Source organism: Arvicola amphibius, chromosome 7 (assembly GCF_903992535.2).
Source record: "Arvicola amphibius chromosome 7, mArvAmp1.2, whole genome shotgun sequence".
In the NCBI taxonomy this organism is placed as follows: domain Eukaryota; kingdom Metazoa; phylum Chordata; class Mammalia; order Rodentia; family Cricetidae; genus Arvicola; species Arvicola amphibius.
The window spans coordinates 66480205-66503597 of record NC_052053.1 but is presented as its reverse complement, the minus strand read 5'-3'; the positions used below and the strand labels follow the sequence as shown (position 1 = coordinate 66503597).

Below are 23393 nucleotides of genomic sequence, written 5' to 3'. Positions count from 1 at the left end.
GATTCTAAGAATAATCTGTATCACATGAAAAACAATACATTCTGTTAAGCATTTTTTTCTGTATATATGATGAGCCTCATGCCTAGTAGTCTTGTGTCTGTCATCCACTGACTCCTTACCCACCGACTCCTGAGACCCCGTCCCATCGATCCTAGTGCCCTGACTGAGCTGATTCATTGCAAGTCCCCACTTTCACTCAAGGAAAAGCTACATGCTAATGGCACATAGTATAAGGACTATGGGAATGTGAGAGGTAGAAACATCATTCATTGAGGGGATCTTTATGGAACTATATGGAGCTCAGGCTTTCAGACGGAGAATCCAGATGGAGAGATAGTGTAACTGTGGTATCAGGAAATAAACATGGAAGTACAAAAAATATCTGTTCCAAATGAAAATCCCACTCCATTTACACACAACTCATCTATTGATGATCACATGGCCTTTGTTTCTAATTCTCTGCAGATCCTACACATTATTAACCAATGTCTAGCATAACCATGTTCCCATTGAAAGGTGTAGTGGCATTTCATTTGTACTTTAATAACTATACCTTACCTGAAGATCACTTACTCAAAGCATTTTAATGTCTCTGTAAATTCATAAATTGGAAAAGTTCCCTTTAACATCTTTATTTACATCTTTTTTCTGTTTGTATTTTTATATTTCTCTTTCTCTGTCCTCAGGTTGTAACACATAATAACTCACACTTTATGATTATTGCATTGTTGATGGATGAGAAAGCCAGAAGTTCATAACACCTCATGAAAAGAAGTAACATCCAGCAAGGCTTGAGGGTTATGTGATCTGAAGTAATAAAAAGACAGCAAAACCTATGTAATGACAAGACATGGAAGCGGGGTATAGTTGAACAGTTGGAACTGATTTGCCTTGTGCTGAGGATAACCATAGAGGACAAGGGACTGCAGGACTTTTTCCCATGCCTTGGTATTATAAATCACCAGGGAAGGGAAATGAGGAGCTGTTACCATCCTACCCTTCCACATTTCAAAGAACATCCATTTACTTTATTGGTACCCCATATTATATGTCCCTCAGTTTGTTGTGCATATTCTGTTTACTGTGAGTTACAGTGATGGAGCTAGAACTTAACAAAGGTGAGGCAGTCATCATTGCAAATACTGATGGGAAACCAACACTATGAGTGCGGTGTTCTCCTTATTTGTGATGTTCAGTAAGTTAGAAGAATATTTTCAGACATGTTTATTATGTCTCATTTTGGGTATGTTGTTGTGGTTACACAATTAGGGAAGGTGTATCAGAGAAATAAAGACATATTTCTAATACTATATTTGGGAACTTGGTATAGGTTGAATTATTATTCACATATTTTTTACTTTGACTATTGGAGAGACAGCTTGTATCTGTATTCTGTACTCTCTTCCTCCCTGGGTTTCTGATTCTGTGAATCTGTCTAGAAGGAAGTCACTAAGCAATAGCCATTTGCAAAGGGAATGAGTTTATGGTAAAGTCACACATTACTTATAATTATCTTTGATTTGAGAGGTAGATCCTTATTCTTAAGTGTTTCATCAGTCATTTTTATTTCTTATATGGTGGACAATGGCACTCATTTAATAGTCCATGTTATCATGACGATACCAGCCTGTCCATTTGTGTTGTGGTTAGAATTTCATCAACATAATACAAAATAGAGTCATCAGGGAACAAAGAACCTCAGCTAGAAAATATGTCTCCATCATATTGGTCTGCAGGCAAGACTGTGGGAGCCATTTTCATGATTAATGACTGATGTGGGAGGGCCAATGCTGATGCTGAAGATGGCTTCCACGAGAAGGTGTTCCTGGTTTGTATAAGAAAGCAGGCTGAAAGCTGGGCGGTGGTGGTGCGCGCCTTTAATTCCAGCACTGGGGAGGCAGAGGCAGGCAGATCTCTGTGAGTTCGAGACCAGCCTGGTCTATAAGAGCTAACTCCAGGACAGGCTCTAAAGCTGCAGAGAAACCCTGTCTCAAAAAAAAAAAAAAAAAGCAGGCTGAACAACCACAGAGACCAAGCTGGTAAACAGAGTTCATGCTTTCTGATTCAGTTCTCGCCTTCAGGTTCTTATCTGTTTTATTGATTGATTTTTATTGAGCTCTACATTTTTCTCTGTTCCACTCCCTTCCACTGCCCTCCCCTTCAACCCTCTCCCAAGGTCCCCATGTTCCCAATTTACTCAGGAGTTCTTGTCTTGTTTTTTACTACCCCTGTAGATAAGGTCTATGTATGTCTCTCTTAGGGTCCTCATTGTTATCTAGGTTCTCTGGGATTGTGATATGTGGGGTAGTTTTCTTTGCTTTATGTTGAAAAACCACTTATTAGTGAGTACATGTGATAATTGTCTTTCTGGGTCTGGGTCACCTCACTCAAAATGATGTTTTCCAGCTCTATCCAATTGCCTGCAAAATTCACGATGTTGTTATTTTATTCTACTGTGTAGTACTCCATCATGTAAACGTACCACATTTTCCTTATCCATTCTTCAGTCGAAGGGCATTTCTTGATTTAATGTCCTGATTTTCCACATGATGTATTTTGAGAGTTAAGATGACAGAAAGGCAGAAACCCTTTCATTTACATGTTGGCTTTGTTCAAAGTGTTGATCACATTAATAGATCACATGTAGAAAATTCTTCTCATGAAAGTAAAGAAGTTGGGACCATGACAGGCTTCCCAACTGCAACCTCAGCCACACACAGAGTTTCCCTTCTAGATACAGCCACACATTCCAACATACACAGACAGAGACACACACAGAGAGAATGAAAGTCCCACTTCCAGATACAGTTCCATATCCATCTTACACAGCAATACTCGCAAACACTCTTCCATTCGCAGGTAGAGGGGTTGACTTACTTCCTTGTTTGACAGGGTCATCTGGGTGGCCTGGACTTTCTCTATAGACCACGCTATGAGAGATTTTCTTGTTTATGTCTCCCTATTGAATGGATGTTTCACTATGCCCAACTACCAAATGAGGCATTGTTGATAATTAATGAATTTATTTTCTTGAAAAACTTCCAACAGAATATATTCTGATAATTATTTACTTTCTCTCTTCTTTTGCAGATCCTACCATTTCCCCATTACCAGAATTCCATAATGGTCAGTTTTAAGTGTTATTTATGAGCATATATAAGCATTTAGACTCAAGGCATTCATTTTCATATAGACAGTGGTTTAAAAATCCATAATTGGAAATGCATTTTCTTTTTTAAAAAGTATTATACAATACACATATTTGCTTTTTACAGATTATAATTCTTATATCAATGTATAGTTATAATATCCATGCTCAAGAGTTGGCTTGAGTGGTACGATGCCAGCCTCCCAGTATTAGTATCAAAGCTTGATTCACAACACTTAGCTTAGAAGCTGGGTGTGATGGTTTATCCTATATACCCAGAACTGGGTGCATTGTGACTGGAGGTTCTCTAAGACTTGTCATTCCATGATTGTATTTGAACATGTGCGCTCCAGGTTCACTGTGAGATGCTGTCTCAAAAATATAATAGAAATCAACTAATAAATACACTCAATCTTAACTCTAGCCTTGAGATACATGTGAAAACCATATACAGTGCACATACAGTATACTGAGTTAGCATTTCCAATCATCCTAGCATTGTCCTTTGATGGGGTAGCTGACCAATCCCTTGTCTGAGGGGCATGACCCCTCTGGGTGCAAAATACCTTTAAAAGATCTGTGTTTTGGCTGTTTGCTCTATTGGTTCCCTGCTCTTTGCTGGATCTCTGGCTCAGTAAGTTTCCCATTTTCTCCTTTTATTAAAGCTGAGTATTTCATATAAGGCTAGTTTGGTTATTTCCCATTGACGGCCGACCACCCCTGCTACAGTCTTTACCCTGCATTGGATTCATGATGTGTAAATACTTAGAACTGTGTGATTGGTGCTGTAAACATTGGATGAAATGATTGCTATGGAAACCAAGAGATGAACTCCTGTATACTGTTCCTTCTTCCCAACTTCTCAATTGCACCTCCTATTCTGGGGACTTCCATTCCTTTTCCAGCCATGAGAGTGCCTCATTTAAGTCTCTGAAAGTGAGAAATGATATTTGTTTAAGTGCTTAATTCCTATTTTTAAGTGACTCTGATTCTTGAAGTTAAAATATTTCACATGATCAGAAAGTACTCTACCACAGAGCTACAAGCCAAGCTGTATCTTTTAAAACATCATATTTTTCTACAAAAAATAATTTTTGATGACTGCATTTATGCACTACTAAAATATACACCAGGAACAACAAATTCTTCTTCCTTGATGCCCAACCCTTATAATGGATTCTGTAAAGGATCAATCTACTGAGCATGGATCTCAAGAATGTTGGGGTAGGGAGGATAAATCAAACCAGACAAAGAATACAGAAGGAAGAGGACAAGGAGGAGTAGAGGGAAACTTCACCAACAGTAGTGATTCCTATTCTGAGTCTAGACTCCATGACCTTTTCAAGACTACTGTGTAGTTGAACCACAGCATCTGATGAAATCTCACTATTCATGTTCAACCCATATACCTGAATTAAAAGGCAAAAATGACAGCAGACTGCACATATGAGAAACAGTGTCTGCCACACATTGAAAAGAGAAAGACAGAGGCTGATTGAACATCATATGTCATCACACACACACACACACACACACACACACACACACACACAGAATGAGAGAGAGAGAGAGAGAGAGAGAGAGAGAGAGAGAGAGAGAGAGAGAGAGAGAGAGAGAGAGAGAGAGAGAGATAGGGAAAAGTATGAAAGAGAAAGAGGGAGAATGTGTGTGTGTGAGAGAGAGACATTGAGAGGGATAGGTAGACAGTTAAAGGGAATCAAGGAGAAACACTGTAATAAACACACATGAACAGACAGGAAAAGAAATTGGAATAAACATTTGGACATTCAAGGAATAATACACACTATACATATAGAGAAAATCCCTAAATGTGATATGGAGTGGCAGTGCAGACACAGGGAAGTTCAGTCTTCCATGCTTCTCTGAGCAGGCTCTTCTCTGACCCTATGTGATCTCAGCGCCCCCTGCTGGTCCTATGTTCCCCACAGTGGTGTTTTTGTCTGAGCTCACAGTAGCATTCACTCACTGTGTATCTTGCACAGTAATAGATGGCTGTGTCTTCAGACCTCAGTCTGCTCATTTCAAGGTACAGAGTGTTCTTGGCATTGTCTCTGGAGATTGTGAACTGGTCCTTTACGGCGTCAGTATAACTGGTGGTACCACCATTGTAATTAATGTATGCGACCTACACCAGCCCCTTCCCTGGGGCCTGGCTGAACCAGTTCATGTCAGAACCACTCAAGGTGATTCCAAAGGCTGCACAGGAGAGTTTCAGGGACTTTCCAGGCTGCACTAAGCCTCCCCCAGAGTCCATCAACGGCACCTCACACTGAACACCTGTAAACACAATGAATTCTGGTTAGAAAACTGACACAAGACATTTTTTTTTCTTTCTCGTGTCCACAAAACACACAGTATTTCATCTTTATAAATTACCTTTTAAAATAAGGATAGAGAAAATCAGTATAAGTCCTAAGTCCATGGTGAGCAGTCTGTGTTCAGTGCTGAACCCTGACTGGGAGGATCTGGTCTCCACTGCCAGAGCTGCAGGTTCAGGGCAGGTCTCGTTTTTATGGACACAAAGAAGCATTATTTGCGTATCTTCCTGCTATAACAGGCTCTGTACTTGGACCTGGGCAGAAGGTAGTACTCATCACAGATATAACTCATCATACACACTGATGACAATTATAGAAATTGAAGCAATAACATAGCTGTGTACACATTTTCCTTCTTAAGGATTCACCACACTGTACTTAGTTCCCTTATCACCATATGCATAGAAAATGTTGTGTTTCCACACTGTCATGTCTTTTTAGGATCAATGTGCAATTGACAAGCTGCACACTGCTGTGTTTCTAGATCTTATCTCTGTCTGTCCCTTTGTCTCTGCTGGACATGGCTTCTTTCTGAGGTAGATCTTGGGTAGGGTCACACCTGCCTCTAAGTAAAACTACTTCTCTGTGACAGAAACACGTGAGACTTTTCTGAATTTTCCTCAGTTCTGAGAAATGCTGTCCTATGCCCCAAGGAAGTTTGCAAATGAAACATTCCTTGTGGTAGTCTATCTTTCTATCAGTAATTGCTATGGAGATATATTTATATTTGCAGCACTTAATTCTATGCATCCCAAAATTTTCCCTAAGATCTCTTTGTATTCCCCACTATGCCTTTTCCCCCCAGCTTGATACCAGACAACACATGGCTGTCTTCAATTTTTCTTATGTCAGTTATTGTTTCTGCATATTTATATAGTCAGAATAATGGGGGCACTTAATTAATTTTCATAACAAAACCCCAAACTTTAGCATCAGTTTTGTATTGTCAGAAGAGTCTGTTTTTATTTTCCTGAATTCTCATGCTTTCTACTCACTCATTCTTTTTCTCTCACTACACCCAACATTTCATTTCAAAATCTCTGTCTTGCGCTGTGTCATTTCCCTCTTGCCCCTCACTTAAGATGTCTTTTCCTTTCTTGACTTCTATTCTAGTTCTGAGCCTACAAAATAGAATTCAGAACACCACATACACAGAGTCTCAAACACACAATCTGGATTTTCTGTAAGGCAGAAACCATTCTCCCTAATCTTTAATATGTTGCATGATATATGATTTACAGAATCATTTAAGTTCTTCCAAGGCTCACAGAACACTGATGAAGAAGAGAAGGGAAGAAGGTAAGGAGTGGAACACAGGTGCTGTGAAATGCTGTCTTCTCGACATGTCATGAATGTTACAGTCATGGACTTATAATGGCTGATGTCTGTATAATCCTAACTAGAGTCAAGCCAGCCAAAACACTGGTATAGATATGGCTGATAATTCCTTGCCCCTACGTTTTACTGAGAAGCAGATGGAAATGTATTTTCTGGACAAGGGATATAGTCCCTCTTTTTAGAGGGTATGGTTACTGGTATGTTTCCAATATTGCAGTCCATGGGTTCACACACATGCGTATATGGGCAGCACTAACCATGCTTAAATAGTATAAGGTTGGTAGGGCTCCAATGTTTGCCAGATTTGGGAGGAGCTAGATGAAATAATATCATACATAGATATCCCAAAGAATAAAGGAAAATGATATAAACTATATAACTGAGGCTCAAAACAATAAATTCAGAAAGCAAATGATTTAGGAACACTGGTAAATATCAAATAACTTGGTAGGCAACTTTATCTGGGACCCATCTTCCCATCCAACAAAGAGCTAGTGGAGTCCTTCACTTATTCCATTTTTTTTCCTTCACAACAAATCATGTTTATTTCTCTAACGAATTAAAATTTTTACTTCAGTTCAATGTGTCTAATTTCCAGACATTCACTTCAAAGCTTGGTATAAAGAATTGTGTAGGAAAGCAGAATCAGTCTCCATTACCTTTCCTCCCCTCCCTCCTCCTCTCTTCCCTCCCCCATCTCAGTTACTCAGGAGGCTCAAGTAGGTTAAGGGAAAATAAAGGTCGAGGCTGAAGAGAAATCTTAGTGTAAAGAGCTCATACAGTTTGTACAAGGTTTGCTCTTCAACACAACAATAACCAAAGGAAACCACAAACAAGGTGTCATTATCAAGGCCTCTGTCCAGCCAAGGAGACAGATGGGACAAGGGGTACACTCATCCATTGCAACATTGAATAAATGGGACCTCCTGAAGCTGAGCAGCTTCTGTAAAGCAAAGGACACTGTCACTAAGACAAAAAGGCAGCCTACTGACTGGGAAAAAATCTTCACCAACCCCTCAACAGACAAAGGCCTGATCTCCAAACTAAGAACTCAAATATAAGGAACTCAAGAGACTAGACTTTAAAACACTTATTCCATTTTTAAAAAAATTATTAGATTTTATTTTTAAAAAATACCAATCCAAGTTCCCACTCCCTCCCCTTCTCCCATTCCCTACACATACCCTCCTACCCTACCACCATCTATTATTCAGAGAGGGTAAGGAACATTGCCTTATGGAAGGTCAAAGGCCCTCCCTACCATATCTAGGCTGAGCAAGGTATACGTCCGAAGAGAATAGAATCCCAAAAAGTCAATACAAGCAGTAGGGATAAATCCTGGTGCCATGCCAGTGGTCCCCCAGTCTGACCCAGCCATGCAAATGTCAACCCCATTCAGAGGAACTAGTTTGATCCTATTCTTGTTCCTTCCCAGTCCAGTTGGAGTTGGTGAGCTCCCATTAGCTCAGGCAAACTGTTTCAGTGAGTTAACCCATCATGGTCTTGATCTTCTTGCTCATATTCTCATTCCTTTCACTCTTCAACTGGACTTCAGGAGCTCATTCCAGTGCTCCAATGTGAGTCTCTGCCTCTGCCTCCATCAGTTGCTGCTCTGTGGTGATATTTAAGAAAATTATCAATCTGACTATAGGGCAAGACAAGTTCAGACTCCCTCTCTTCTATTGCTCAGGCTCCTATGGGGGTCATTCCTTTTTGTTCCTTGAAATTTCTCTAGATTCAGGTTTCTGCTAACCCTATAATGGCTCCTTCAAACAAAATCTTTTTCCTTGGTCTCAACTTTGTCCTTCCTCCATCTCAACTCTCCCATTCCTGCAAGTTCTCTTCTTCCCTCTACCTCTCCCCTCCTCTTATCCTCCTACCCTCCCATCTTACTCCACCCCATACTCCTACCCCTGACAGTCAATCTTCTCCATTTCCAATTTCCAGGTGGGTCTATATATATTTTTCTGTGGGTTTACCTTATTACTTAGCTTCCCTATAATCATGAACCATAGGCTGAATGTCCTTTGTTTATAGGTAGTATCCACTTATGTTTGAGTACATATCATATTCATCTTTTTTGAATCTGGGTTATCTCACTCAGTATAATGTTTTCTAAATTCATCCATTTGATTGCAAAATTCAAAATGCCATTGATTTTTACCACCTAGTAGTAGTCTAATGTGTAAACATGCCACATTTTCTTTATCCATTCTTTGGCTGAGGGACATTTAGTTGTTTTCAGGTTATGACTATTAAAAATAATGCTGCTATAAACATAGTTGAACAAATGCTTTTGTAATACAATTGATCATATTTTGGGTATATGCCCAAGAGTGGTATTTCTGTATCCTGAGGTAAGTTGATTCCCAATTCTCTGAGAAACCACCATACTGATTTCCCAAGAGGTTTTGTAAGTTTGCATTCCCACCAGCAATGTGTAAGTGTTCCCCTACTACATATCCTCTCCATCATAAGCTATCATTAGTGTTTTTTGATCTTATCCATTCCAACATGTGTAAGACAGTATCTCAGAATTGTTTTGATTTATATTTTCCTGATAGCTAAGGATGTTAAACATTCCCTTAAATATCTTTTGTCCATTTGAGATTCTTCTGTTGAGAATTATCTGTTTAGTCAGTACCCCATATTTAATTGGGTTATTTTGAATTTTAATGTCTAATTTCTTAAGTTCATTATATATTGTGAAGATCAGTCATTTTGTCTTAAGTGGGGATAGTGAAGATCTTTTCCCATTCAATAGGCTGCCTTTTGGTTTTTTTGACTGTGTCCTTTGCTTTAAAGAGGCTTCTCAGTTTCAGGAAATTTATTTGCAGATAATCATACACATGATTTGTAAAATCGCCTTTCAAATTTGTTTAGTTGTGACTTTACTCTAAGGTGACATTATCCCATCATCATTCAGAATTAGGGAAACACATATCAATCCTGCCTACCTTTCAGGGCTCATGCTGCAATAACATTATTATTATTCTGGTGTCATCTAGGTATCTCCTTTTCTATAAATTATCTAGAACTAATCAGAGGACATCTTGAATAGAAGAGAATTTCAAGGGCATCTCTATAAACAACTGTTACTTCTTTTCTACTCCAGAGAGAAAACTTTGCCTGTGCCCATTTGTTCAATAATTTATCTTAGTGTGGATATATGAATTCTTTAATTAATATTGGTAGGCTCTCCATAAAATGTTCTGGATATTCATGTTCAAAAGTAAAATCCTTGGGATTAGAATATTGGTTCTGATATATTTTATGTCCAGCTAACTCATTACAAACTTCACCCTGTTCATCCATTTCAGGAGCAACCATGTAAGCTGATCCTTACAGTGACCCTGGAAATTATAACAGTGGAACCTAGGGGCATAGATACTCAGGAATGAGCTCCATCTGAAAGAATTGTTCCCATTATGAGTATAAAGTGTCCTTCTCAATCTCTTCTGATTGATTTTAGTTTGAAATTATTATTTTTAGATATTACGATAGCCACACCAGCTTTTTTCTTAGGTCCCTTTGATTAGAAAACATTTTCCCAAATCTTTACTCTGAGGTAGTATCTGTCTTTGTGGTTGAGGTGTGTTTCTTGTAAACAGCAGAATATTGGATCCTGTTTTTGTATCCAGTCTCTTAAACTGTGGCTTTTTATAGGTGAATTGAGTCCATTGATATTAAGTGATATTAATGACCAGGTTAATTCCGGTTATTTTATTTTTATTTTTTGGTGGTAGTATTTGTGTGTTTCCCTTATTTGGGTTATTCTGGTGGAGGGTTGTTTGATGTCTGTGTTAATATGGGTGTTGTTGGCTTCCTTGGGTTTTGGATTTCCTTCTGGTACTTTTTGTAAGTCTGGGTTTGTGGCTATGAATTGTTTAAATCTGTTTATTTTTCCTGAAATATCTTTTTTTCTCCATGGATGATGAAAGAAAGCTTTGCTGGGTACAGTAGTCTGGGCTTGCATCCATGATCTCTTAGTGACTCTAGCACATCTATCCAAGACCTTCTGGCTTTCATGGTTTCCACAGAGAAGTCAGGTGTAATTCTGTTAGGTTCACCTTTTTATATTTCTTGACCATTTCCTTTGCAGCTCTTAATATTCTTTTCTTTTCTTTTTCTTTTCTTTTTTTTTAAGATTTCAGCGTTCATAAATGAAGTTTTATTGGATTGTAGGTGCATCCACTCTGACTGTTGACAGTAGCTTTTGCATGCCTTGGTAGGACTGAGTAGCCGCAACAAAGGTTAGACGGTCATCAAGCCACCTAAAGTTAAACACTATTTAAGGTATAAATGTGCTGTGCTAATCCCTATCCAGGGATACATGTGGTCCATGGCTACAGGTTGGACATGACTGATTCTGTACAATTATAGGAAAAAGGTTGTCAATCTCTGTGATCTATGATTTTTTAAAAAAGATTTATTTATTTTACGTATGAGTGCTCTATTGACTTTAGGTCAGAAGAGGGCATCAGATCCCACTATAGATGCTTGTGAGCCACCATGTGGTTGCTGGGAATCAAACTCAGGACCTCTAGAAGAGCAGCCAATGCTCTTAATTGCTGAGCCATCTCTCCAGCCCTGTGATCTATGATTCTTAAACCAAGGTAAAGTTAAACATTCAGCTGGCCCCTAAGGATCATCATATTTAAAAAGAAATCCCTAATATTACTTTGATGATTACAAAGCAATCATTGTTGTCTTCTATCATGTCATATAGTTCTTCTTTTCCTCTACTAATCCACGAGGCCTAGAATGATATAAATGATTGGATGAATGAGGGTGGGGTTTGTATATTAATTTATTAGGCATACAATTCTCTGTCTGGAGACAGGATCTCACAATGTAGCCCTGGTCAGCCTTGAACTTACACCAATCCTTTGCTTCTGCCTTCTGAGTGCTGGAATTACTGGTATACCCCCATCACCCCCGACTTCAGCATGTGCTTTTGACAGTGTGCTACATGTCAGGTGCTGTTCAGTGATAAAACCTATAGTTGAGAGGAAAATAACTAAAAGTCCCAATATAAAGTTACATGATAAGAGGTCCACATTAATTGCCTAGAATAAGAAGACTTACTATACAAAGATGGAAACTCACAATAACCTTCAAGTTCAAATAATGAATATTTTGCTTCTTTTATAGTGCCAGACTTAGAGATTTTGAGAGCTTACATGTTGGCAATGTGAAACTGAACTATAATGTATAAGCATTGTTGGAATTTTGGGGGCAGACAATAAGGTGTTAACTGTGTTTAGGATGGAATGCTGAGCTGGTGTGTTGCCACAGGACTCATTTGTACAGCTGTTTGCTCCTTTCCAGAAGGAACGCAACATGGAAGCAGGTAAGCATGCTCATTTTGAGCACTCTAACTTCATACATGTTTGGTACATGGTAGGTTAGTTGGCACACAATGAGTATTTTGTTAATGCATGGTGTATCTATAATGAGTGGATTTTTTTTTTGTGTGTGTGTCCATATTACTTCCGTATTCCAGAAATAAAATGAAATTGTGACTTTGCCACTTCTTGGCATCCATGCCTTTGTACAAGCTCCTGGTCTTGGGACAATCTAAATGTAGAACCCCACTTGAAAAGAATGGAATACAGAAAAATTCATTTAGTGTCACTTGTGAGACTTGGGCCTCCATCTTGCCCTCTTTTCTGTCTCACTTGGCCATTATGAGAGAAGCTGCCATTTTCGAGCTACCCCTGTAAAGAAGTCTATATTGTCAGGACTCAGGGAGATGAACAGCTAGAGAGGAACTGAGACTTCAGGGCAATGGCCTATGAGGGGCTGTGTCTGGCTGATAACCATGTGGGTGAACTTAGAAGCAATTCTGGGCCCTGGGTGAACCCTGATGGCACCTCAGCCCCAGCTGTGCTAATTTGTGAGCCACCCTGAGCCAGAATCGCTCCCAACCCCCCAACCCACCCCTGGATTCCCAGCATGCTCTAACTAGTAGGTTGAATATTTGTTGTGCTAAGCTTCTCAGCTTGTAAGAAGTCCCTTAAAAAGCCAAAGGTAGCTAATGCGTTCATCTAGAGAAGAGTTTTTTTCCAATTGCATTATCATTTCTTATTTTCTAATCTTTACGGAATGTATTGTTTCTCAAAAGCTGTGCCTGTGCTGACAATGTGCTAGAAGCTGCTTCTCCTGTAACCAATGGCTAGGGATAATGTTATAATTAAAACCTCGCCTTCTCACTCTAACATGCCACCCTAGCATGTTGACAAAGAGATCCCTAAACAGTTCCAAGGAAACCAGAATTGAGGCCAAGAGGGAAAAATAATTTGAAATCCATTAGGCTTGTATAACATAGCATTGTGTGTATCACAGTGATACTGGTTACTAAAATTAATGTCTAAATACCTTCCTGATGAAGGTAAATAGGCTTTCACTGTCTAGATCCCATCTTACAGCTATAAGATCCCATCTGATTTTGTATTTGTTTTTTAATATTCTTTTTTTATTCTGTATGTTTTCTGTTTTGATTATTATATGGGTAGTAGATATGTTTTTGATCCATTCTATTTGGTGCTCTGTATGCTTCTTCTCCCTTTATAGGAATATCCTTCTTTAGGTTAGGAAAGTTTTCTTCTATAATTGTGTTGAATATGTTTTCTGGGCCTTTGAGCTGTAATTCTCCTTCTTCTACCCCTATTATCTTAAGGTTTGGTCTTTTCATGGTATCCCAGACTTCCTGAATGTTTTGTGATAAGAATTTGTTGGATTTGCTGTTTTCTTTGATTGGTGAGTTTATTTCCTCTATAGTATCTTCAGCTCTTGAGATTCTTTCTTCTATCTCTTGTATTCTGTTGAATATACTTGACTTCATAGTTCCTGTTTGTTTACCCAGATTTTCCATATCCAGGCATCCCTCCGCTTGTGTTTTCATTATTGTCTCCATTTCATTCTTCAAGCCTTGAACTGTTTTCATTACCTGTTTGAAAGCCTTTTCTTGGTTTTCTTGGGTATCTTTGAGAGGTTTATTAATTTCTTCTAACTTTTCATTTGTCTTCTCTTCCATTTCTTTAAAGGAGTTTTTCACATCATGCTTAACGGCCTTTATTATTTTCATAATGTTACGTTTAAAGTCTATTTCTTTTATTTTTCTGGAATAGGGTGTTCAAGTCTTCCTGTTTTGTGTTCACTGGATTCTGGTGTTGTCATGTTGCTTTTCAGTTTGTTGGAAGAACTCTTGCATTGGTGCCTGCCCATCTCTTCCTTCAAATGCAGCCAGGAGAGTCTTGGCCCAATCTTTGCTGTGACTGACTCCAGTCAGGTGGGCACACACTTAATCCTCTGGATGGATCTCCTCAGTACAAGAGCAGAGACTTTTGCTGGGCCAAGGACACTGCAGACAAAAGGGTGGACTTGGGGGAAACAGGATTATGTGGAACAATGAAGCCTCTGCAGCAGGAGCTAGAGGGGTCCTGTTCTCTGTTCCTGGGACCTTCCAGCCAGGTGGGCACACACTTACCTCTCTGGATATACCTCCTCAGTACAGGAGCATGAATTCTTGCTGTGGCAAGGACCTCATAGACAAAAGGGCAGACTTGGAGGGGAGAAGGGTCATGTGGAACAAAGAAGGCCCTGCAGCAAGAGCTGGACAGGCCCTGTACTCCATTCCTGGGACTAGAGGGATGGGCAGGCACACACTTACCCCTCTGAATGGATCTTCTTAGTGAAGGAGCAGGGACTCTTGTGGGTCAAGGACCTTGCAGACAAAAGGGTAGGCTTGAGGGTAACAGGGTCATGTGGAACAAAGAAGCTCCTGTAGCAGGAGCTGGAGGGGCCCTGTACTCTGTTCCTGGGACTTTCAGCCAGTCAGGCACACACTTACCCGTCTGGATGGATCTCCTCAGTACAGAAGCAGAAACACTTGCTGGGCCAAGAAGGACAGACAAAAGGGCAGACGTGGAGGCAGGGTCATGTGAAACAAAGAAGCCCCTGCAGTAGGAGCTTGAGGGGCCCTGTATTCCATTTCCAGGTGAGCACTCACTTACCCCTCTGGATTAATGGTACTTTTGAATAAAAGCTTCATATATACTACACCATACCTCTCCCATTGAGCTATCTCCCAGCAATGAATGAGAAACTTTTAAATTAATGCTTTATATTAAATTACTTGTGTATGTTTCTGTGTGAATGTTGCAGTGATCATGGAGAAAAACAGAGGTCACAGGGTCCTTGGGACTCATGTGTGGTTATGAGATACCCTGAGTCTAGGATTTACAGTCTCCAGGTTCTTCAGATTCTCCCAGATCTTTTGCTGGTCACTACAGAATTATTTCTACCTTGTGTGATTATCTCCATTTTGTACAGATCAGAGAATATCCTAAATTTAAAAAGTCACTTTGATGAAACCATGAAAATAGCTCTTTGCTTCAGAATATTCCATAGCAGAACTTTTGATTCAGATTTAAACTATGATTTCAGATCTCCAAGACTGCAAAAGAAGAGCTGTATGGCAACCATGTTATCTGATATGGAGGATGTACAGATGGAATAATCACTGGGGCTTACTGATCCACCAGTCTAGACATTTGTTAGATCCAGGCCAGGTGATAGAAGTTGTCTTTATAAATACGGTGGAGGCTGATAGATGAATGAATCACATATCAACATGTACACAAATGCACACATACTCAGAGAGGTAGAAGGAGGAGGGTAGAGAGAGGGGAAGAAAACTGTTTAAAAAAATTTAAAGAGCACATATCAAAGTAGAAAACAGAAATTTGAATAAACATGTAGACACTTCAAGAATTACTACATACTACACCTGTAGAGAGAATCCTTTATGTTATGTGAAGAGGGAGACAAGACCCAGAGGTGTCAAGATTTTATAACTCTCTGAAGAGGTTCTTCTGTGAACCTGAGTTCTGTGAGCTTTTAGCACCACCTCCTGGTCCTTAAGATTCTGCAGTGAGGTTTGTGTTTGAGCTCATAGTAGTATTCACTCACAGTGTGCTCTGCAGAGGAATATATGTTGTGTCCTGAGACACCAGACTGCTCATTTACAGGTACAGAATGATCTGGAAATTGTCTCTGAAGAGGGTGAATTGGCTCTTCATGGCATCAACATAGTAGATTGAACTACTACCACCATTAATGCATGCTAACCACTCCAGCCCCATTCTGGTGGCCTGGCCAACCCATTTATTCAGTAGTCACTGTAGGTGAATCTAGAATCTGCATAGGAGAGTCTCAGGCACTTTCAAGGCTGTACTAACTCTCCCCCAGGCTCCAAAAGGGGCACCTCACACTGGACACCTAAAAGCAAAGAGAAATCTGATGATGATTCTGTCCAGGAACTATTTTTTCTTTCTCATGGCCAAACAAAACATGACATCTTATCTCTATTAAATACCTCTCAACATAATTACAAGGAAAAACCAGCTGAGCCTCAAGTCTGTGATGAGAGTTCTGTGTTCAGTGGTGATCACTGAATGGTGGGACTTGGGAATCCAGGACCAGTCTCCACTGTCAGAGATGTAGGGTCATCAGGCCTGGTTTTCATGGTCACAGAGAAGCCTTATTTACATGTCTTCCTGCTATACTAAGTCCTGGAGTTGGATCTCAGGGAAAGGCATTTCTCAGAGCAGATAAAAGTCATCCAAGTCAATGATGACATTTATAGAATCCAACACAGTATTGTAGTTTGGTATTCACCCTTTTTTGGTTAAGGAATCATAACCCTTTGTTTTGTCCTCTTTTGTGCATATGCACAGAATTTGCTTTCTTTCTATGATGTCATTTCTTCTTTGTATAAATGTATAATTAAGTAGTTCCACTCATGTCTGTGTGACATGAGTTCAGTCTGTCCCTCTGTCTGGTCTGGACATGGCTTCTCCCTGGTGTGTCTTATGGATAGGGTCTGACCCTCCAGGTAATGTTTGCTGAACTCCTTGACTGTGATGGGAACAGTTTGGAATTTTAGGAATTCTCTCACTTCTGAGACAATGCTGTCCTTAGGCAACAGGATACTTACAAGTAATATATGTCTTGTCACTGTCTTTATACCACTTTGTGGTTACTATATAGACATATTTATGTTTTCATCAAACTCACTTTTCTGCTTCCTGATGTTGTCTCTTTGATTCTTTTAAACTCTCTGCAATTATCATCTCCCTTGTTTACACCAGGCAACTCATGACTGCCTTTATGTTGTGTTAGCCTCATTTTCATTTCTCCAATTAATATTATTAGTTTAACTTGGGCTTTTGAATAAGATTTAGGATGACCTTGTTTTTTTTTTAATTTTTAACATTTTTTTAAGTCTGTTGTTTCCTTCCTGCTCATCTTCTTTCTCTCAGCACAACTCACTTTTGCTTTCACATCATCTATATTCCTCTGCCATTTATCCCCTTTGTTTCTCACTTATGATGTTTTCCCTTCCTAGGGTTTCCATTCTAGTTCCAAAATCTGCAAACTGAAGTCAAAACACCAAACACACATAATCTAGATTCTGAATTTGGCCAAAACCGGCAGTGTTTGTTCTCCCAATCTTTATTATATTGTTTGACATATAAATTTCTAGTCCTATTCATGTTCCTCTTAGGCTCAGAGAACACAGAAAAAGTAGAGTCAGAAAGCATATAAGAGGTGGAGAATGGGGTGCAGGACTGTAAAATTCTGTCTACAGGATGTGAAATGGTAATCACATTTATGAATCATAAAGGTTGCTGTTTCATGATGTTTAAGCCCTATGTAAGACCAAGGCAGCCAAAACCCTAGTGGAGATTATTTCCAGACCTTACCTCTTACTGTGGAATTGTTGGATGTAGACCACTCCTGGATAGGAGGAATGCTTCTTTTCAGAGACTGTAGTCATTGGTAGTTTCCTATGTTTCAGTGCGTGTCTCCATACACATGAACCTATGACCAACATTAAGTGACCTTCTACTTGTCATGAACTGGTAAGAAACTTACATTGCAGAGGGTATGGAAGGGAGTTGAAAGGGAAACAGTATAGAAATGTGATCATATTTAATTGTATATAAGCAGAATACACAGTTCTTTAAAATAAAGAAAAATAGTACCTACTGAAAAACTGAATGGTTTAGAGACAAAAAAACTCCCAAAAATGCTTAAGTAAACTTTTGCTAAATGTGATATATAGGGGATAGTCAAGGCAACACTCAGTAAAAGGAATGATGATGAAAGTTTACCACACTTTATTTCAGGTGCTCCACTGAAGTGCCATGATAATAAGTTAAGTTTGGGAACAGCACAAGTAGAGAGGGGGAGAGAGAGAGAGAGACCTAATGTGGTGGATGGTGCTGGTGCTTAGTGGTGGATGGTGCTTAGGGGGTTCCAAGAGTAAAATGAGTATTAGCTAGGTCACTAAATGGTTTATCTCAGTTTTCAAGGGGCATCAGACATACACAACTCAAGGCATTGGAGATATTTGAAATGTAGAAAACCAATAGAAGATTTACAGGGTAAAGGCTGGTGACTGGTTTTGGAGAAGAGCACAGGTGCTAGGAGGAAATACAAATTTTCTACTTGCATTTTCTTGCCCCATGGAGCAACTGAAGAATCAATGACTAGTGGAAATGTAAGTAGAGAGAATCTTAGCTGAGAGGGCCTGATACTGAATAGTGCAGTGCAGCATTGGCAAGTGCTTTATGAGATTCCTTAGTGGAGTTGTGCACAGAATAAAATGTGCAAGGTCATTCATTGTATTGTTGTGCTGGCTTAGTGAGACAAGTGAAGGACCCTTGACAGTCTCTGCTTATTATTTATGGACTGATCAATAAAGAGGGACCAGTAAGAGAAATACCAAATACTGGTTGAAAATTGGTTGGGGATTTGGGATTCCCTATAGCAAAGGGTGCTTAGGAGGAAGAGGTATGTTTACTGGTCCTCTTAGGCTTATGGGACAATTGTGGGATCTTTGGAGAGGGAGAATGACAATAACTATAAATTTTTGTTACAAGAATTTGTTAAAAACACAACTAATTACCATTTCTTGAATATCTGCTGAGTTTCAACTCTTGAGGACACTGGCATTGGACCAGGAAGTCTGGAGACAAACCATCTATGAACATAGAAAATTATACAACTTACAAAATCGATTATAAAATTTCAGTAAGCATCCTTCTTAGGAGGAAAAAGCCAGGAGAAATTATCAAGAAGCTTAAATATTTCAGTAAATGAGTCTCAAAGTGACTAGTAAACTTGTATGATGTAATATTTATGTAATATTAATGGAATATTTATGGGAACATCAGGGGAGAAATGACTTACTATCTTGCAGAACAATGGTTTCATCAGTGTTTACTCACAAGACAGCTATTGTGATGTACAATGGGATGTACAATAGTTATCAGAGATTATAGTATGCTGAAAATACCTCAATAGGTTTCTTTTTAAATTCTGACTAATGTAACTTCTGTCCCCACTTTTAGTTAAAGACAAGATCCATGCTAATGATACATAGATAAGGACCATGGGAATTTGAGAGGGGGGAGCACCATTCATTGAGGGTGTCTGTATGGGACTTCACACCTCAGGCTTATGAGTGAGTAGATATAATAGTTGTCTTTCTGGGTCTGGGTTACCTAACGCAAAATGATGTTTTCTACCTTCATCAATTTGCCTTCAAAAGTCAAGTTGTTATTTTTTCTGCTGTGTAGTACTCCATTTTGTGAATGTACCACATTTTTCTTATCCGTTCTTCAGTCCTTCTTACAGGTGTAAAATGGCATCTCAGAGCTGCTTTCATTTGCATTTCTCTGATGTCTAAGGATGTTGAGAATATATTTAAGTATCTTTCAGCCATTTTAGAGTCATCTGTTGAGAGAGCTCTGTTTGACTGTACCCTGTTTCTTATTGTATTATTTGTTCTTTTGATAACCTATTTCTTGCATTCTTTACTATGGAGCTAATTAATTTTTCTGAGGTGTGTTTGTTGACAAACTTTTCCCATTCTGTAGGCTGCTGTTTTACTTTGTTGAACATGTCCTTTGCTTTACTGAAGATTTTTACTTTCACGAGGTCCTATTTATCAATTATTTCTCTCATTGTCTGTGCTACTGGAATTATATTTAGGGAGTGGTATCCTGTGCCAATGTGTTCAAATGTACTTCCTACTTTCTCTTCTATGAGGTTCGGTGTGGTCAGCTTTATGTTGAGGTGTTGGGGCAGCTGGCCCAATCCCTGCGTTCAGGGGCGTGGCTGCCCCAGGGGAGTAGGATAGCCTTAAAAAAGGATCAGGGCGCTGGGAGGAGCCCCGTTTGCTATCCCCCGCGTTACCTTCTACTCCGCTGGACCCTTGGTTCTGTAAGTTCCCTTATTTCCCCTTTTATTAAAACTGATTTATTATAAAAGGACTATTTTGGTTATTTCCTAACCCCTCCGACTGCCGGTACTGGTACCCGCCGGTACATTTGGCGCCTTCCACGTGAGGCAGAACCCCGGGCAGCCACTTGAGACCACCCGTACCCCACAGTCTGCTGCGGTCGGCAGATTTCTGCTCACAATTCACAGGCGGGCTATACCGGCTCAATTCTAATTCAGCTGATTGAGCCGGAGCACGCATTTTTTTTTATTTCCACGTCTCCATACGGAGACAGCCCGTGGCCGAACGACACAGTATCCTTTCCTGTGCCAGGCCTGCTGCTTTGCTCCACCCAGGAGCTGTATGCCCTGGGTGTGTGGTTAGCACCGCGGGACCAGACAAAACCGCGGCTGGCTCCTGCCCCCCCCCCCCCGTGTCACCATAGCCACCAACGCACTCAGCCCCGTACAGCCATTCACCCTCCCCCCACCTCAGGGAGCCGGGTCACCCGCCAAATTGTTTGTGAAGCTCTTGCAGAGATTTAACTTTGATATTAAGCTAGCGGAACGCTACCCGCTCGCCCGCCAGCTGTTTGTGCAGCTTTTGCAGAGATTCAACGTTGATTTTAAGCTACGGGAATATCGCTGCCGCTTCCCCAGCTACTGTGCTCTGCGCGGGACGCCATCTTTGGTTACAAAAAAAAAACGTGAACCTAGGTGCACTGCGCCATCTAGTGGCATACAACAGTAATTACAGGTAATTTTTCATTTGATTGAAATTAAGCATTCAGATTGAAAATGTCTGATAATATCACTATTAAAGGATTCTATAATTTGTTTAATTACACGATGACTGAATTTTTGAGCGATACAGATGTGGTTTCCTTTGGCTGGATATTTAGAGGGCTTGGTATCTTCTTTATTTTTATTTTTTTCATTACAACGTGGTTGGAAGATAAAAAATAGAGTCCTTACAGGCAGGAGCTAAAAAACTAAACAAGGACATAACTGGTTTGGAAAACACTAGTAAACAGCTTGAAAAGACGGTTGCAGCTCTCGAGGAAAGGAATAATAGACTTTCCTCTGAGATGGCTTTGTTAATTGAGAAAAATATGCAAGAGTTTTGTAAACGGTTTGAAACTTTCGAGGAGAAGTTTGAATCTCATGAGGAAAGGAATAACAGATCTCTCTCTGAGATGGCTTTATCACTTGAGAGGAAAATGCAAGATATGGAGGCAGGAACAGCTGATTTGAATCATAAGTTACAATCCCTGTCGGTAAGAACTGAAACACTATCTGAGAATTTGAATCATAAGTTGCAATCCCTGTCGGTAGGAACTGAAACATTATCTGAGAAGATTCGAACCATTGAATGTATTAACAAGACTTTATCAAAGGGCTATGAAAGATTACTGGACAGAATTTCAATACAAGATGGCACCATTCATGCCATAAAAATTCTGTCCAAGGATGAGACGTTATCGGTGTTGGACAAACTTCATACCTTTGAATCCTCTATGAAAGCCTTGGAACATAATACTGGGCAAGAGATTGAGGCATTGCAGAAGGCAATGGTAAATAGATTTGAAAAGATCGAGGAAATTATGGACTCTCATGAACAGGAGCAAATAGTACAGAAGAAAGTCCCAACCCCATCGATAACTAGAACTCTCCGGGACAGCTTTAACAGAACTCTACCTATTTTCCCAGTGATAACTACAGAAAAGGTGACTGGTTCTAAAAACCCTAAGGTCACCAAGGAATATACATGGGAACCCATCCGTATGAATGATCTGAAAGAAATTAAACAAGCTGTTATGAATTTTGGGATGCATAGCTCCTTTGTTAAGGAGATGCTAAAGTCTTGGTCCATAACAATTAACCCCACCCCAAGGGACTGGTCGGATCTAGTCTCAGCAGTTTTAGAGAACGGACCTCAATTGAGCTGGAAGTGTATGTTCAGACAAGAGGCCAGGCTTTTAGAACAGCAGGAAAAATCAAAGGGAGTTGACATCACCCTAGATCAAATTATGGGTGAAGGACTTTATTCTGATCCTCTAGAACAAGCTAATTATGATGAACACACTCTATCCATATGTACTACAGCAGCCTTGAAGGCTTGGGACAGGGTTCAAGACCCAAGACAGATAACGGAATCATATATCAAAGTTAAACAGAGTCCGAGAGAACCATTTGTTTGAGGGAGGATTCTCATTGGCTAATAAACAAACTGCTTTGGCCAGCCCTTAGGTGGGTGGAGTAGACAGAACAGGAAGAATAAAGTGAGGTAGATAGCTCAGTCAGATGCCACGCCTCTCCTAAATTAGTCAGACCACCATGCCTCTCCTCAGAGAGCCGGAGACGCAATGAAGCTCCAGCCCAAGATGGACGTAAGCTAGAAACTTCCCGGTAAGGCACAACTTGTGGTGTTACACAGATTATTCGATATGGGTTAATCAAGATGTGAGTAAGAGGCTGAAATTAATGGGTCAGGCAGTGTTTAAAAGAATACGGTTTCCGTGTAATTATTTTGGGGCTTAAGCTAGCCAGTGGCTGGGAGCTGGGTAGGAATGCAGCCCGCAGCTCCACACTACAGAATGGCACCCAACGTGGATAACTGAATCCACAGAAAGCCGGAGAAGGCTTGGGAAAGACTAGAGTAAAGCATGTTTTCTTAATAACAGCAATTTCTTGGGTCTGAGCAAGCGCTCTCATCTAAGAGAGGCTTCCTGACTCAGCTTTAGCTGCAAAATCCTGCAGCTTTTAAGAGGTCCTGCCACAAAACACTTAAATGGTGTTGATAAAAGTTTACTGCTTGTTTGTTTTCAGCTGTAGCAAAAAAAAGTGCTGTTTTAAAATGCCAGCTTTTTGGGCCATCCTGCCAGGGCAAACTCTGACTCTTTCAAGCAGTCAGTCCTGACTATGGAGCTTTTGATTGTTGTTTAACACTGTTGCAGCTTGCTTGCTGGCAGGGACCTTGAACCGCCACAGAGTTGTGGTGATAAACATGGCTACAGCCAGTACCTCTGCCATGAGGCTGGAAAGCTAAGGAATGGGCTGGATCTAGCTGTCAAAGCCACAGCTCTAGTCCTACCGATATTGTTTGGTAAATTAAAGACTCATATAGTCAGAAAAAGAGAGATATACAGTAAAAGAAAGAGTCAAAGTCGAAGAAAACGTCAAAATGGTTTACAATGTGTTGGAAATATGTGCAGTCTAAAAGTTAAAGTTCTTAAGAAAAACAAAGGAAGCAGTTGGGTGTGGTAGTACAC

General features: G+C 40.0%; 1 pseudogene; it reads right to left on the bottom strand.

Annotated features, from left to right (window-relative positions):
* Positions 1 to 3415: 3415 nt before the first annotated feature.
* LOC119819848 lies at positions 3416 to 5591 on the bottom strand (annotated as a pseudogene).
* Positions 5592 to 23393: the final 17802 nt, after the last annotated feature.